Source organism: Canis lupus, chromosome 17 (genome assembly GCF_048164855.1).
Source record: "Canis lupus baileyi chromosome 17, mCanLup2.hap1, whole genome shotgun sequence".
Classification (NCBI taxonomy): Eukaryota; Metazoa; Chordata; class Mammalia; order Carnivora; family Canidae; genus Canis; species Canis lupus.
In genome coordinates, this window is record NC_132854.1 from 54165269 (window position 1) to 54181496 (window position 16228).

General features: G+C 38.3%; 1 protein-coding gene across 7 annotated transcripts in view; it reads right to left on the reverse strand.

Moving 5' to 3' along the window:
- Positions 1–16228, reverse strand: part of ENOX1 (ecto-NOX disulfide-thiol exchanger 1) — a 548612-nt gene that overhangs the window by 369521 nt on the left and 162863 nt on the right. For all 7 annotated transcript variants that reach the window (XM_072782960.1, XM_072782966.1, XM_072782958.1 and 4 more), the window contains one exon: positions 13457–13585. The gene's annotated coding sequence lies outside the window, so the exon portion shown is untranslated. The remainder of the gene's footprint in view (positions 1–13456; positions 13586–16228) is intronic.

Genomic DNA, 16228 nt, shown 5'->3' on the forward strand with positions numbered 1-16228 from the left:
TTAGCAGTTCCCACCACCATGGGGCTCTTAGTGGAGGGGACTGGAGGATTGGCTTGCAGACCACTTCAAACAGCTTCTTGGAGCCACTCTGAGACAACTAATTACTCCTAATTATCACAAAGCTCTGTATGTATTTTTTATAATATATGGTCAGCAAATTTCTAATTCTTTATCTTACTAGGGGAGAAGAAAGGCACTTGAACATCTTTTTGACTAGATATAAAATGTGAAAGGGCTCCAGGAAAGTGTACCAGTCCAACTTTGTGTAATTTGATTGCCATTTAAATACAGTGACTTTTGGATTCAAGACTTTTGTTACTGTGTGTTAGCTAATCAATGTTTCCTGAAACGTCCAGTCTTTATAAACCTAACTTAGTGTATATACAGTAATTTAAAATCTTGACTTTCTGAGACAGGTGAAAAAAAAAGTATGATTAACTTATGGGAACATTCATGTGGTTTTTATTTACAGATTATTCACACATGCTTTAAAATACAATTAGTGTACTTTTCAAACTAAAAACAAATACACAGAGAATGGAAAAAGAATCCTAGGGGGAGAAAAACATTAAGGACTGGGCCATTTGATTTATTCTTAATTAACTTTTGTATTTAATAGGATATCAGTATCTATTAGTAGGTGATTCACGTTAATTCATCAAAATCACTTTGGTTGGTTTTTCATTTTTGTATCAGGATGCAAAATTTATTGGCATAGATTTTTCTATGCAGGAAATACAGTCTTAATGAAATACGTTAGGGAAGGAAGAAAGGAAGGAAGGAAAAGGAAGAAATTAAGACTTTTGCTAAAAACAGTCTACATGATTCAACTAAGCCAACTTGTGCATTGATATCAGATTGCTATCCTCCTCTGTAGTAGAAAGGTCCTAAAATCACTACTGTTTGTTAAAATCTCCTAAAGTCAAATTTGGATCTGATGAGTTTGACGATTATTCAACATTCTGAAAATCGATCTCAAGTAGAAGTTGCTCATAACGAGTTCTTTGGCAGACAAACGTACAAAAACATACAAAAACAATTGTAAAAATTATTAAAGCTTAATTTAATATTCTATATCATCAAAGTTTTCAAGAACATCAGTAATTATCATCACAGTTATTCAGTAATGGTATTTGGCTAGTGTTGCATATAATAACAGAATAAATGCCAACTAATTCCAAGAATTGCTAGTATAAAATTTTGCTAATTATCTTGGAGGAGAATAACTGTCTAGGGTCTGATAGAGACTGTGTCCCAGAGCGACTTCCAGAGAGTCTATTTATCTTCCTGTACCTTTTGTGGACTATTTCATTGGCAGCAAGGAAAGCCTACTGTGTTGCACCAAATGCATTCTCAGGTCTACACACATCCAGGGAGAAAGACCAAAATGAAGAAATGGTTCCATAGCCTTACCTCCTAATGGGGTCAGAAATCAAATCCTTTGGGGGATAGGGTAATTGGATGTTTGAGGAGTAAGTGAGAGTTTGAGATTGCAGGAGGAGGCCCCCTCCAGATCTTTGGGGCAGCTGCAAATTCCCCAACTTTGCTCTTTTAGTTCCCCTGCCTATAGTGAAACCCTTAAAATAAAACAAAAAGCCCTTCAAAGCTTACCTGGGAGATGAAGGGAAATGAGGAGTTGCTATGGAAAGTATTCCTTACGCAGCAGGAATCAGAAGGGGTGAGGGGGGCAGCCTCACCCCTGAGGACCCACTTGAATTTGTAATTCTGCTGTTATCCTCCACTGCTCCCCAGCAAACACTGGCACTACTTCTGAAACAACTCATCAGCCTTCCCTAAGGAGAAGTCCTTGGACTATTTAAAACTCAATTCATAGTGACGATGCTTGGTAAATATTAGTTTTCTTAACTCCTCTGCTTCCTATGGTCAAATCAATGACCTATTTTGTGCAGAGGAAGCTGAGTGAGTTGAAAGTGCACAGAAACTGGCATTTCAGCAAGTTGAATTTACTTGGGATTTTGGATTGGAGTCCAGTCTTCCTGTCCTCTACAAGACCAGCCAGTAGTTGTGCCCCGACGTGCCCTATTCTCTATTACTGAGCCCCATCTACACCATGGCCCATTTGTGCTTGGGGGAATGAAAATGTGTGGAATTGCAAGGAAAGAAGGCAGAAGAAATTCTCCCAAGATGCAGAGATGATCTGTTCCTTCAGACATCTCTCTTCCGTCTGCAACCTGGAATGCACTATCCGGAAGTGTAGACAATTCGTTAAGTAGAGGACTTTGTCAGCAAGTGAAAGAGTGAAGGTAGCCATGAAAACAACAACCAGCCTGGGTCTACAAACAGAGGTCAAGTGCTTCTTAGCTAGACTGTGCCTGCCTGGTGTTAATAGTAGGAATAAAGGTGAATCTGTATATGGACACATACACATTCCTCAAAATAGTATCTTCATATAAATAGAGTTTTTTTTTATTTGTATAAAATGGGGAGGGGGTTGAAAATTATAGGCAATGTAGCAACAGTTCCGGCATTATTTGGTTAGTACTTTAGTTCACAAAGCTAATCAGTATTTTGTTTACACTGTAGGAAGAGGAGGCTGAGGCTGACACAGGACCCACGGTATCTAATCTTTGGCATCTACACTAGGTGGTTAGGATATGTCAGGGACTGTCTAGCCTTCTGTTTATTATCTCACTGAATTTTCACAACAACCTTGGGAAGTAAGTATCATTGTGTCCACTTTGTGAATGAGGAAACAAATGTTGGGACAATTTAGATAACTGCCCCTGGTCACACAGCTAACTATTAGTAGAGCTAACATAAACTGCTGCAGGGAGCGCAGTTGATGGAAAGTTGCTGTACCTTTGTACCTTTGCTGGCACCATGGCTTTCCTCTGAGACCATGCATGGTTCCCCAGGGCTGAGCATGGTGGGATACCAGAAATGGCCCATTCACACCATACCTGGTATTGCCCCGAAAGCTACAATATCCAATTTGGTAGCCACTCGCCATATGTGGCTGCTGGGCACCCAGGATGTGGGTAGTGTCACTAAGGAACTGAATGCTTATTTTTATTTCATTTTAACTAAAGTGGGCTCACTTGGGGCTCTTAGCTACCATGCTGGACAACACAAACATAAAATATTTCTGCCATTGCAGAAAGTTCTATTAACCTGCAATGCCCTAAAAGGATAACTTTTGCTTGGGGGAGATCATTGGGGGTGAATTCTGCACAGATCCAAAAGAGAGGTAAAAGAGATTGATTTCAGAGCTACTTCCTTTTGAGACAGTGAGCAATGGCCACTAGGAAGGCCGTCAGAGGAAGAGGACACGTGGTCCATCAGGAAGGTGAGCAGAGAGCAGAAAAGGAAGGGGCAGGAGGGCATGATCTCAGATGCCTCAGGGATGCCCAGCCTTCTTCCACAGCTAAGGAAAAAATGGTGCCACAGAAAGGTGAGTGGCATTCCTTGGTAGACAGGATTTTATGCTGCTATTGAGTAAGATGGAAAACTAGGGCCCAAATGAATAAAGGTCTGGGAAGAATGGAGTTTTACAGAGTAATACCCAGGAGTTATTTACATTTTCCTCTTCTTTGGTTTCTCCTATGCTCTTCTTTCTCCTTGATCATCTGACGCTGATCTCCTTATTAAAAAAGAAACCCTTATTCTCCCTTTTTCTTTTACTCTCCAGTCACCAGACAAAAATATAACTTCCATAAATATTTTATTTCTTCCATGTATTAGACTTTTATGTTCATTGTTCTTCACACAGATTAATTGAACATTAAAATTTTTCTTTCTCAAGGAGAGCTAACTGCTCTTTTAACACGTATTATAGCCTTCAGTTAACATTCCTTTATAGGGTCATTGGGCCAATGGCAAGGGGAGGCTACACTTTTTTATTTTCATCAAAGGTATTTTCATAGGAAAATATAGGCTAATGTTAGCTTTCCTGTATAAGATAAAAATACAACACTAGTGAAAATCAAATATACTTATAAAATATGCATATAAAAAATTTCACTTACCAAAGAGCTATAATAAAGGTAAAGAGTTTTTTTTTTTTCTTAAAACAATTACCTTCAGGAGTTACTTGCAAATTAGTGTCTTTTTTTTTTTTTTCTGTGCTGTAGCCCAAATGGGTACCATTTGGCTATAACACAAGAAAATGAAAGATTCCTATTGACAGGTTTAAACTCTGCAGTCCCAATTACCAGATATGCTCTTATTAATGGGTTCTTTGCATTCTTTTTCACAATGTGTGGAATTAATGAATTCATCTGGAAAGGCAACTGAGTATTCATCTATAGCTTGAAAATACTGACTTCAGAAACACAGATGTTCAACCAAATCCTCACTTGCTTACTCTCAGCTAAATTCAACCTCTGAGCTTTAAAAAGATTTTCTAAACTGTTAAGGAGCAAAAAAAAAAAAATGACATTATACATTCACATCTGGCTCTGTCGCCATTTAGGGCATGCTATTACAAACATTAAACATCTGGGCAGGGGAAAAGCATCTATTTGGGAGCTTCTGGCTACCATGACAACTGAAGTGCACTGTCTCTCACTCAAACCGTTCTGTCTCTGCTTATCTACTTCTGACACCACTGCAGTCTGTTCATTTTTGTTCCGAAAGCCTGGAGTAGGTGCCACTTTAAAATAATAATCACCAAAAAAAAAGTTAAAAATAAAATAAAAAATAAAATAATCACCGCAGTAAGTAATATTTATGTGTAGAAGGTAAGTTCTTAGGGAATGTTCCTCTTGCTTCTGCACTAGTTTAATACTATGGTGAGACTAACCTCTCTCATTTGCAGCAACGTAGTTAAAATAATTTGGATTTTATGGCTTTTCTACATGGAAGTCTTCTATTTCTAAGTTGAGAGATGGCTCCTAGTGAAAGAGTCTTAAGGCAAATGGTGATGATTAGCCACTGCTATTTTTTCCTATGAAGAAGCCTCCCTTGTGGATGTTCAAAATTTTATCAACATTTTAAATGGCATAGAATATGGGCAATAATAATTATAGTTTCCATGTATGAAATTTCCTATACATTGAATGTATAATGTACGTTGGACACAGTAGGTTTTCATTTATTCTTCAAAACTACCTGTAAACTCAGTATTACTATTTAGACCTCACAGTTCTGAAAACTAAACTATGGAGAAAGGTACAACAACACTCACTCAACAAATATTTACCGAGTGCTGACTATATGGCAGGCTCCGGTAGGCACCAGGAATATAATGGCGGGAGGTATTATATTATTTCCCTACTTCAGGGGGCTTATCATCATCCAGAAGCAAGACTCATCTTGCCCAAAGGGGAAACAAACAGCTGGGGAGGAACACAGGCAGAAATAGAATCTGAGTTTGATCTCAAAACAAAATACGAAACCGACTGACTTCTATACCCAGAGCCTTGGAGTCATCTTTGACTCACCTCTTCCTGTCACACCACACATCCAATCCTCGAGCAAATCACGTTGGCTCTGGCGCACAATAAATCCAGCAGATGATCACATCCAACCACCCTGGGCCCAGTCACAGCCATCTCGGACCTGGCTATTTCGTGAGCTCCTGAAGAATCTCCCAGCGGCTAGCTCTTTCTCCACTGAATTCTCAAGAGAACAGCCACCTGCGTCTGGCTGAAAGGTTTAATCACACCATGTCACTCTTCTGCCCAAGACCCTCTCACACATCACTGAGAGAAAAAGCAAAGTCCTTCCTAACGCGCTGCCGGCCTGACCCAGGGTGGGTCCCTCTCACTTCACCTCCTGCCCCCTCACCATCCCTGCTCACTCTTGTCTGGCCATGTGCGCTTCGGTGCTTCCCCCTGGAATGTATCCGGCAACATGTTCTCACTTCATGACCTCTTACTTGCTGTTCCCTTTGTCTGGAACTCGCTTTCCAAGACATTTGCGTGTGTGCTCCCTCCCTTCCTCTGGCCTTTACCCAATGTTCCCATCTCCGCAATGCGTTCTCTCATCACCATATTTACGATGGCAGCCCTCCCATACCATTCCCTATTCTTCCCTCCCTGCTTTATCATCCTCCCTAGTACAGATCTCCATCTAACACGTTACATATTCTATTACTTACTCTGTTTATTGGCTACCTGTCTTAGCTCTCCCCAACTTCAGATGGTCTGAAATCAGACACTAATGTTTAAGTCCTTTTTTTCCCCCCTGGGGGCCAAATGGCTAGTGTAACATTCCCCTCCTAAAAATATATGGTCTTCCCAAACAAAAAACGTATGCTTCATAAAGTAGAGTTTTTGTCTATTTTGCTCAGTGGTTTCTCCACATGACCTATAGTGCTTGGCACATTGTAGGAGCTAAATATTTGTTGAATGAATTAATATTTTACTGTCTCCCCTATACTCAAGCAGATTGGAAGAGCACCAAAACTCTAAAATGCTATTTTCTGAGCTGCTATAAACACAATTTTGTGGTATAAAAAGCGTGGCCATCTCCCCAAGCCTATTTCATCTGTTCATAAAGAGGACTTCTCTCCACCTGCATGGTTCATGAACAGAAAATACAGGGACTGCTAGTGAAGTCTCCGGAAATACTTCCAACTGACAGAAGGCAAATGGTAAATTGCAAAAAGCAAGACACAGCTGGTTTTTATTTTTATTGCAACTTGTTAAAACAAATATTAAGCTGTAGGTGATGTGGTGTCCTATGTACAAAATTGTAGGAAAAGGTTTGAGTGCCTTTAAAATATATTATTTAGAATGTGAAACCTTTTTTTTATTTATTTTTTTAGGATTCCAGGAGTAGTTTCACAGGACTTCTGAAGGAAACTCCAAGCTGACAAGGACCTATGGAGGAAAAATGCTATTCTCTCTCTTACACTAAGGTTGGCTCTGTGGTAAGTAAAATGGTGCTATCAGAGAGAGAACGCTGCTGACCCACTTAAAAGTATTAATAGGATCTTGACTAGATTTAAGTGAAAATACAAAAGTGTTAGTGAGCTTACTGAATACCAGGGAGGCAGTCAGGATTCTGTTAAGAAGGTGGTAGAGTCTGTAACAAAGATATAAAATAAAAAAATAAAAAATAAAAAAAAAGATAATAAAGTCAAAGTACTCGACTAATTGGTCCAAGAGTCTACAGTCTATGCTTCTTGTGTGAATAACTTTCCTTCTTACAAATAACACTTTTTCTTTTTCCCTACCTCAGTTACCAATATACTCTAAATAACTACTTTGTAATTATACAGTTTATTAGTAAAATGTTCCTTATAATCTCCCTTACTTTTCAACCAGTATCAGTGGTAAGAGGTTAATATACCCTTGGCAGCAAAGCTACCAAAAGTTGGTCTGGTCACAGAGAGAACTCTGGTCCAATGTATACATAGCACTTTGAAATCCCTCCAACGCTCTATGCACATTATTTCATATGACCTGATCAATAATCCTGTAGGGAGGATATTTTAATACTCATTTTATAATTAGGAAAACTGAAGCTCAAGGAGTTACAGCTCACCAGCTCGGGAAAATGTGGTCACTGAAATCTCAGTCCATGGACTCAAGAACCTACTGCTCTTTCTAGACCACAACATGGATTCTCTTAAAGAAGAATTAGGTCTCTTCTGGGATGCATGTTAGGCCTGGGTAGAGATGAGGATGCCCTGGCCAAACTCCAGGTAGAGGCATCTTATGAAAGGTCTGATGTCCTCATTCTCAATTTTTATCTGGCTAAATCCCACCTTGAGCTTAGGGGATTGTTATAGACTTAAGCTAGCAGCTTCTAAGTCACTGAGCCAAGAACCATGCAGGCAAAGGCAGGAGTAGGAGAACCTGCTTGGCACATCTGACGCAGAGAGGTAGAGAATAATTCCTTTGTGAGACACCATCTTACAACATCTTCCCCTGCCCTGTTCGACACTCCTGAAAAATGAAAGTTTTAGAAACATATCGTCTTCGTTACTAAAGACACTTCTATAACTGAGTCCTTAATTCAACATATAAAACATCATCTTATTTTGAGGCTTGAGAATGGGTAGGAGTATGGGTAGGGTGATATACCATTTCTGATTGAGTACTCTGAAAATAGGAATACTGGATTTTAAACAATGCAAATCTCTTCCCAAAAGACATAAATTATTACTATTCTGTTCAGAGTCACAAATATTTTACCTTCTATGTGAAAAGCATTGTGCTTGGTGTCAAGGATAAAGACGAATAAGAGATGATGTCTTACCTCAAGGAATCATCAGTCCAACAGAAAAAAAAAATAGAAATCTTTCTAGAATATATTTTACTTATATCTACCTTCTTTAAAAGGGTATATTGAGTATTACTGAATATTTCTTTGGTATCTCAGGGTCGGCATTATGAACATCAGCTGTTCTGGGTCACATGATGCACACAACTGTAGTTAGAAACCAATGAGGCACAGATGCTAAGGGCTACGGATCATAGAAATTAACCAAGAACTTGCCCTCTGCCTTCCTGAATAGGATGGATGGATGGATGGATGGATGGATGGATGGATGGATGGACGGACTGACGGATGGAAAGATGGATAGATGGATATAAATACCCTTGATGTCACTTTGCTTGCTTGTCTTTTCCTGTTTTTTCCATCCTATATATGAACTAAAGACCTGCTATTTGGCACATGTGCTTTGAGTAAGTATAAGGCTGCCTTTAGTGACCACAGAGGCACAGGTAGCAGCCGAAGCCTTCTGCTGCGCACCCTCTGAGGATCCAGAACCGGCCTGTTATTTCTTACTGCTACGCCTCTCCTCTGACATTCGTGTGAGCTCTCTACCTCCCTTTTATCACTTGGATTTCCAGGAGGCTTGCACCGGCCCTTCTAATCTCTGCCCATTATGGAGCTATTCATTCTGCTCTTTGTTCTTCTCAAATTACAACGTGATTACATGCCTAGCAGAGAGCTGTCACGGAGCGGGCACTCAGTAAATGCAGGAACCCATTTCCCATTCACAGGCCAATCTTTAATCTGACACTGCCCCCAGTGTCTGCGTCTTTTAGGCCACTGGGTTGATACATATAGATGCCGTCCCTCTTTGTGGTCACGAACCATGTGGTCGCAATCCATCACTTTTTATTTATGCATGTGCGTATCTGTGAATAAAGTTTTCTAATTTCTTTAACCCCCGCATAAGACAATCATTATGCTTGTAATAACTCACTTGTAGCTGTACAGCCTGATGGCTTAAAAGTGCCTTATTATTTTCATAAATTTTCTCCACCCGGTGGTTCTCATTTAACAAAATAGTCACTTTGGCGTCATTTATATTTTTATAAGCAGTTTGTATTTTGGTGATAATGAATAACACTGGGTCTCAGTTATGTTAGCGTAGATATGCAATTCAAGCTTTCTAGAAGGAGCATTACCACCATTCTGATGCTGCTTCCTCTCATCTCAGAATGACGAACCTATAGAGATGAAAGCCTAAGGTTCATGTCTATAAGACAAAGCAATCATAAAGCGTGGCACATGTAGCATCTGATTATTTCTCCCCCTATAACTCTACACTTGCAACTGAAAAAAAAAAGAAAAACCTCTTATTTGTAATATAACTAATGTCATGGAATCCTTTTATCTTAATCTCTTTGCAGGCTCTCATTAAAGCTAGCACATATTATAATAGCATTAAAAAGTGATAACTATTACACTATTATGGCACAAGAATTAATGGAAGGTACTTCAACACAAATATTCAAGATGACCATTACTAACATAGAAAAACATTACTTCATCACACTCTTAGGGACTTCATTTATGTTAGGATTTTTTTCCATCTCCTGTTCTTCCAGATAAGAGCCAGAAAAATTACAGTCTCTGATCCGTACATATCTCTAATAGTAGTATTGTTTTCTCAGGAATTAACTTCCTATGATCCCTCCAGTTTTGAAATTTCACACCCTCAAATAAGTTTATGAAAATCCTAGCATTTCACTTCAACCCATTTCAAATTTATATGGCAAAGTTCCAAACACTGAGAACTGCAAAGTGCCTGTTCTTAGCACATGATATCAACCATCTGCCCTGGCCATCGGGACAGAGTCCAGATATTTCTCCAATGTGATATTATAAAGGCAAAGTGCTCTTGGTATTTATGGAATGTTTTTGTGAAATTTGCCGGTGATAAATAGATTCTAGCTTTCTCAAACTGGAATCCATCTCACATGCATATGAGTACTTTTCTTGTGCTTTGCTTGTATTCAACTATGCATGCTTGTACTTGCTCACTCGTGTCTCTCCCTCTCTCTCAAACACACACACACACACACACACACACACACACACACATAATCTGCCAGAGATTGAATCATGTGAGTGTTCCCAGATAGGCTAAAGATTTGGTGACCACTCAAACTATGACTTTTGAAGTATTACTGAACATTTATCGAGTGAAATTGGAGGGAAGTTATTTTATATTAACAGAAGTATGTATCTCTTTATGGTTAATAGTTCATGTACTAAATGAACATCGCTTTCACAGGCTTCAACCTCTTTCATTTTACAATTATTTGGTCTCTCATTACTGGACAGAATTAGTTATTCGTGCTCACTAGGGCAGTGGTAATGCGCACAGATATAGTTATAAAGTTACAAAATGGCTTTCAAATTTTTTTATTTGTTTATTTTCAGGCTGTCAAAACATTTTCCACTTTCCTATGGTCCTTTTCTCAGTTCAGTTTTCTTTTATGATTTACCAAATCCAACAAATTCTCGGAAAACACCCTAACAGCTTTTAGATAGTAAAAATGAACAAATGGTATGGTGACTGTAGTGAATAATACTGTAATATATATTTGCAAGTTGCAAAGAGAGTGCATTTTAAAAGTCTTCATTGCAAGGAAAAAAATTTGTAACTAAATGTGGTAATAGATGTTAACGACACTTAATCACAGAGATCATTTCGTAATACATATACAAATCATTAAGTCGTATACCTGAAACTAATATAATGTTACATGTCTCAATAAAATGAAATGTTAAAAACTAAACCACTCATTTCCAATAAACAGCCCTATATAAAATAACACTTAGTATAAGAATTTCAACTAACTGAATTGCCAAAGATCAAGTGATTCTAAACTAGAATAGTGGTGCGGCTTGCCTTAACACTATGCAAAATATTCAACAGAAACCATTCAGCAATGCCAAGAATTTTTTGTTATTATTATGAAAATATTCAATAGAGATAGTTCAACAATGGCAACAATTCTTATTGTAATCTTGTTCCCCATCCCCATGAGGGAATTGGAATAATACTGTCTTACCAATTGCCTAAGTGTTACATGTAGAAACCTGAGTTAACAGGTGCCACATTTGCTATCTATAGTAATGATATTCTACTGGTATACAGTGATGCCCAGGGAAGTTGTCATTCCTTAATCTAGTTCTGTATACCCAGACACGCACATGCTTCCATGGATCCATCTGTTAGGCATCAAGAATTACCATACTTAAGGAGAATAATCCTTCAGTCTAAATGTTTAAATGTTAGATGCTAAATGTACACTGAAGGATTTGAAGCAAGGAACTTGCAAATATGACTCAGTCACACATCTGGTCCAGCCCTATCTGGATGTCAGGATGCATCAGTCATTTTGGATTTATTCATAATGAGAGAAATCAAGTCACAACCCATGTGGTCTCAAAGGTCTACTTAGATGATGATGAAGACCTATGATACTCCCTGAAGTATGGCAGACTTTCCAAGCTTATTAAGAATATTCGTTACTGACATTTTAAATATCTTAAGTCAGTGATTTTAGCCACTTGGGGAAAACAATGTTGCAGCATGTAATTTAGGTTATTTCAACAGAGCCAGTTCAATCTTAAATCATAATTTCTAATGCATCCTAGCAATGCTACTTTTGTAAAGCCACTTTGTAAAGCAACCATAGAATGTGACTTAACAACCAATTACTTTGTACAGTCTGCAAAACAAGTAAACCTCTCAGCAGCTGGGAGCTCTGCCCAGAGGCCAGGGCTTGCCCCTGGCATGGTACCTTGCTCTTCTTCATGAGTTCCAGCAATATCACATTGCTTTCCAGCCTCATGCACTGGGCTCATAAACAGATTCCCTAAAAGATACTCAAGATTCTGATGTCACATTCAGAGGGGACACTTTCTTTTCCTTTTTTGACAATTCTGCATTTTTTTTAGTCATTCATATCCAGTCAATCATGTCAGCAGCCATCCTCACATATGAATGGTAATACTCTATTTTTAAGAATTCTTGGTAATTTGTTTCATAGGGGAGGGTGACCATAGGAAGGCAAAGCCAAAGAAAACCCATTTCAACTAGTCAAGGTTGACCTCTGTGAAGGAGTCAGAGAAAACAGACTAATGTCCCATGAAGGCTCATTTTGAATAAGACGGCGTGTGTTATAGCCAAGAAGGGCAAACAAAGTAAATCTCAGTGACCAAATCAGTCAACAGTAGCAGAAAATGTTAGAAGTGATAACACAAATGTACCCCAAACAGATTATACTCATACTCTTGCAAGTTACTAGTTTGAGAGTGTTGTATCTAAGGTACATCACCTCACACCTGTTAGGATGGCTATTATAAAAACAAAACAAAACAAACAAAATAGCAAGTGTTACTGTAAATGAATGCAAAATGGTGCAGCTGATGTGAAAACCAGGAAGCACGTTCCTCAAAAGATTAAAAATAGAATGGCTATATGACCAGACAATCCTACTTCTGGATCTATATGCAAAAGAACTGAAATCAGGATCTCAAAGAGATATCTACACACCCATATTCATGGCAGCATTATTCACAATAGCCAAAAGGTGAAAACAACCTAGAAGTCCATCCATAGATGAATGAATAAAGAAAATGTAGTACATACATGCAATGGACTATTACTTAGCCATAAAAAGGAAATCCTGACACATGCTACAACATGAATAAAACCTGAGGACATAATGCTCAGTGAAATAAACCACTCACAGAAAAACACTCTGTGATTCCACTTACATGAGGTATCTAAAGTAGTCAGATTCAAAGGAACAGAAAGTAGAATGGTGGTTGCCTGGGGGTAGTGGGCAAAGGAAATAGGGAGTTTCAATGGGTAATAGAGCTTCAGTCCTGTAGGATGAATATAAAGTTCTAGAGATCTGTACAACATCGTACGTAGAGTTAACAAAACTGTACTGAATACTTAAAAACGTGTTAAGATAAGCATCATGTTTTATGTTTTTTTTTAACTTGTTTTTTTCTTTGAAAAAATATATACTCCTTATAGTCAAAAATACATGGATCAACCCTCTTAGGGATGAAAAGTATCAAAATTAGGAGCAACAGGGCATTTCATGCTTTTCTTAATTGGCTGGGATAGTAACCAGTCCTATCTCTGTGATCGCTGGAGTAGTGTCCACTGGAAAGCACCTCTTCAGAGCTCTGCACCCCTGCCTGACCCCACCGAGAATCTACAGTTAGCTTCACAGCATAATGAGTGCAGTGTCAAAAACACGATGAAAAGACTCCTTACCGTGGTGCGAGGGACCTGGGAAACACTGGCTGCAGTCAGTTCCTGAGGATGAGGATTCCCAGAAGAGGTCACAGGTGGGACAGGCTGCCTGCTGGGAGGGCTGTCACTATGCACAGCACGCCCTAAACCCTGAAATGGAAGCAACCACATATGTGTGACCAGAGCTGAATAATTCTTGAGTCTCTTTTTAAAACTCTTGAATTCCTACCGGAAGTTCACACCGTTTCACCTGCGCTTCTGATGGCAGGCTGAAAATGACAACAGTTTGCCTGTCTTGTTTACTCATAAACACTTTCCCACAGTAGTGCAGGAAGAGGTGGACTCTTCCTCAGCACTCGGGCTCACTTTCTGGCTCTTACTCCTCCTCCACTCACCCAATGTCCTCTACTGTGGTCTGTTGCTTTGAATAATCCAGGTCCTACACTGGCATTCACAGTTAGGCACTCATCAGCTGCCCCTAAGAACCAGGAGACTGGAACATTCCCCGGCAGCTTACGTGTGGAGGCCCTAGAGGCACCTTCCTGCTTCTGATGAGGGGATGCTGCAGACAGGTGAGAAGGTGTGGAGCCTCACTCTACACCAAGCGTTGTCTGCGGACCAGCGGCAGAGCCATCACATGGAGCGTGCCAAACATGCAGGATGCTGGACCCTATTCCAGACCTACTGAATCAGAACCTGCGTTTTAACAAGATCCTCACATGAACTGAATGTTAAATATATGTTAAAGTTTAAGAAGCTCTGATGTAAAATCTGAATACATTCTGAAGCCAAATTTTAGAATTCTAAAATTCTAATATTCTCTTCTGAATAGCCCGCCTCCACCCATAAGTGTGGTGCTATTTCTGAAATTAATTAATTAATCAAATACTTATTTGTGGAATGAATTACTTTCTTTAAAATAAGAGGAATGGGCAGCCTGGGTGGCTCAGCGGTTTAGCGCTGCCTTCAGCTCAGGGTGTGATCCTGGAGGCCTAGGATCAAGTCCTGCGTCAGGCTCCTTGCATGGAGCCTGCTTCTCCCTCTGCCTATGTCTCTGCCTCTCTCTCTCTCTCTGTGTCTCTCATGAATATACAAACAAAATCTTTTTAAAAATAAAATAAAATAAGAGGAATAAATATATCCAATGATTATGTGCATAGCGCCTTAAAGCATCAATAACCTTAAACAACCTTCCGCAATAAGACTTAAATATGTATTCTTTTTTTTGTATTTTAATGAATCTGCCCATAAGATACCTTTAAATTGCATTAGTAACTGATAAGTGTGTAACTGATAAGATTTAATAATATTGAGCAATAATTCCTCCCAAAAGGAACACAGAACATAAGAAAGCTTATGTGTCTAAACAGGTGAATTTAACATGAAGTTAAAGAACTGGAATGCTAGGAACCTCCATTTTCACATGCCCTTCCATGGCCCATTAACTAACAAGATATTAAAAATTGGGGGGATCCTTGGGTGGCTCAGTGGTTTGTCACCTGCCTTCGGCCCAGGGCGTGATCCTGGAGTCACGGAATTGAGTACCACTTTGGGCTCCCTGCATGGGGCCTGCTTCTCCCTCTGTGTCTCTGCCTCTCTCTCTCTCTCTCTCTCTCTCTCTCTCTCTGTGTGTGTGTGTGTGTCTTTCATGAACAAATAAAATCTTTAAAAAAAAATTTTTGTTCTTTTTCTTAAAGGCAGACTCAAAAATTATATAACTTTAAAACTTCATAAAAACCTGGAACCATCCCTGGTCTAATCAATTATGAAAACTCTTTAAGTTTGGAATATATCACTTTTTAGGGTCTTTCAATATACTAGAAAATACTTATAATTATATCATGATAATTCAATATATAAATGAAAATAACTTTATTTAAGGATGATATGGAAATAATTCTGCTCATACATAAGACAAGTTCTTTGCAATAGTAAGATTGTTTTTCAATGTTATTATGTAACACCATTAAACTTAATAACTATATGGTTTATTCATAGTTCTCTATCTTTCCCTTCTTCTTTTTTCCCACATTTGAACTAAAACCCTGAATACTGGTAGGGGTAGCAGATAACTCTAAAAAACATACAAATATGCTGTTCTGGTATTTTTGTTTACTTATGTTTTATTATGTTCTTCAGGTATTACAAAGTTCTATCTACCTGTGCTTGCTTGCTTTTTTAGAAATTCAAAAGGTAAAAATGAAAAGAGAATAAAAATACACACAAAAACTCAGATAAATTCTGATAACATTTTAATGAATAATGTCTCAAACTATTTAGCTCTAGATGCTTTTTAAAATGTGGTTTTGAGTGTGTATATTTAAGTGTGTATGTGAGTGTGTTTACATGAGATGAATAGATCTAAAATTTCTATTTTGCTCACCAAACTACTCATATTGCTTTGCACACAAAGAAAAATAACCCTGCTGTGTATATCTAGCATAATGATACATACTCCTTATGTATCATTATCAGTTAAACAATCTCTCAATGTTGGGCATTTAGTTTGTTTCTGATTTTTCATTTTTATAAATAAAGCTATTATGGAAATCATTATAGACACTTCCTCTTACATTTGTCTCACTCTATCCTTAGGACAAATTCCTTTAATAGAAATTGTTAAATAAAATTTTGAAACACATTACCAATTTGCCTTCTGAAAAGTTTTATCATTTACCATACCGTCAAAAGACAACTTCATTAAAAAAAAAAAAAGTCTTTGCCATTATGAAAGTCACAAAATGTTATGTCTTTGTATGTTTGTTTTTAAGACTGCTTTATTAAAGTAAAATA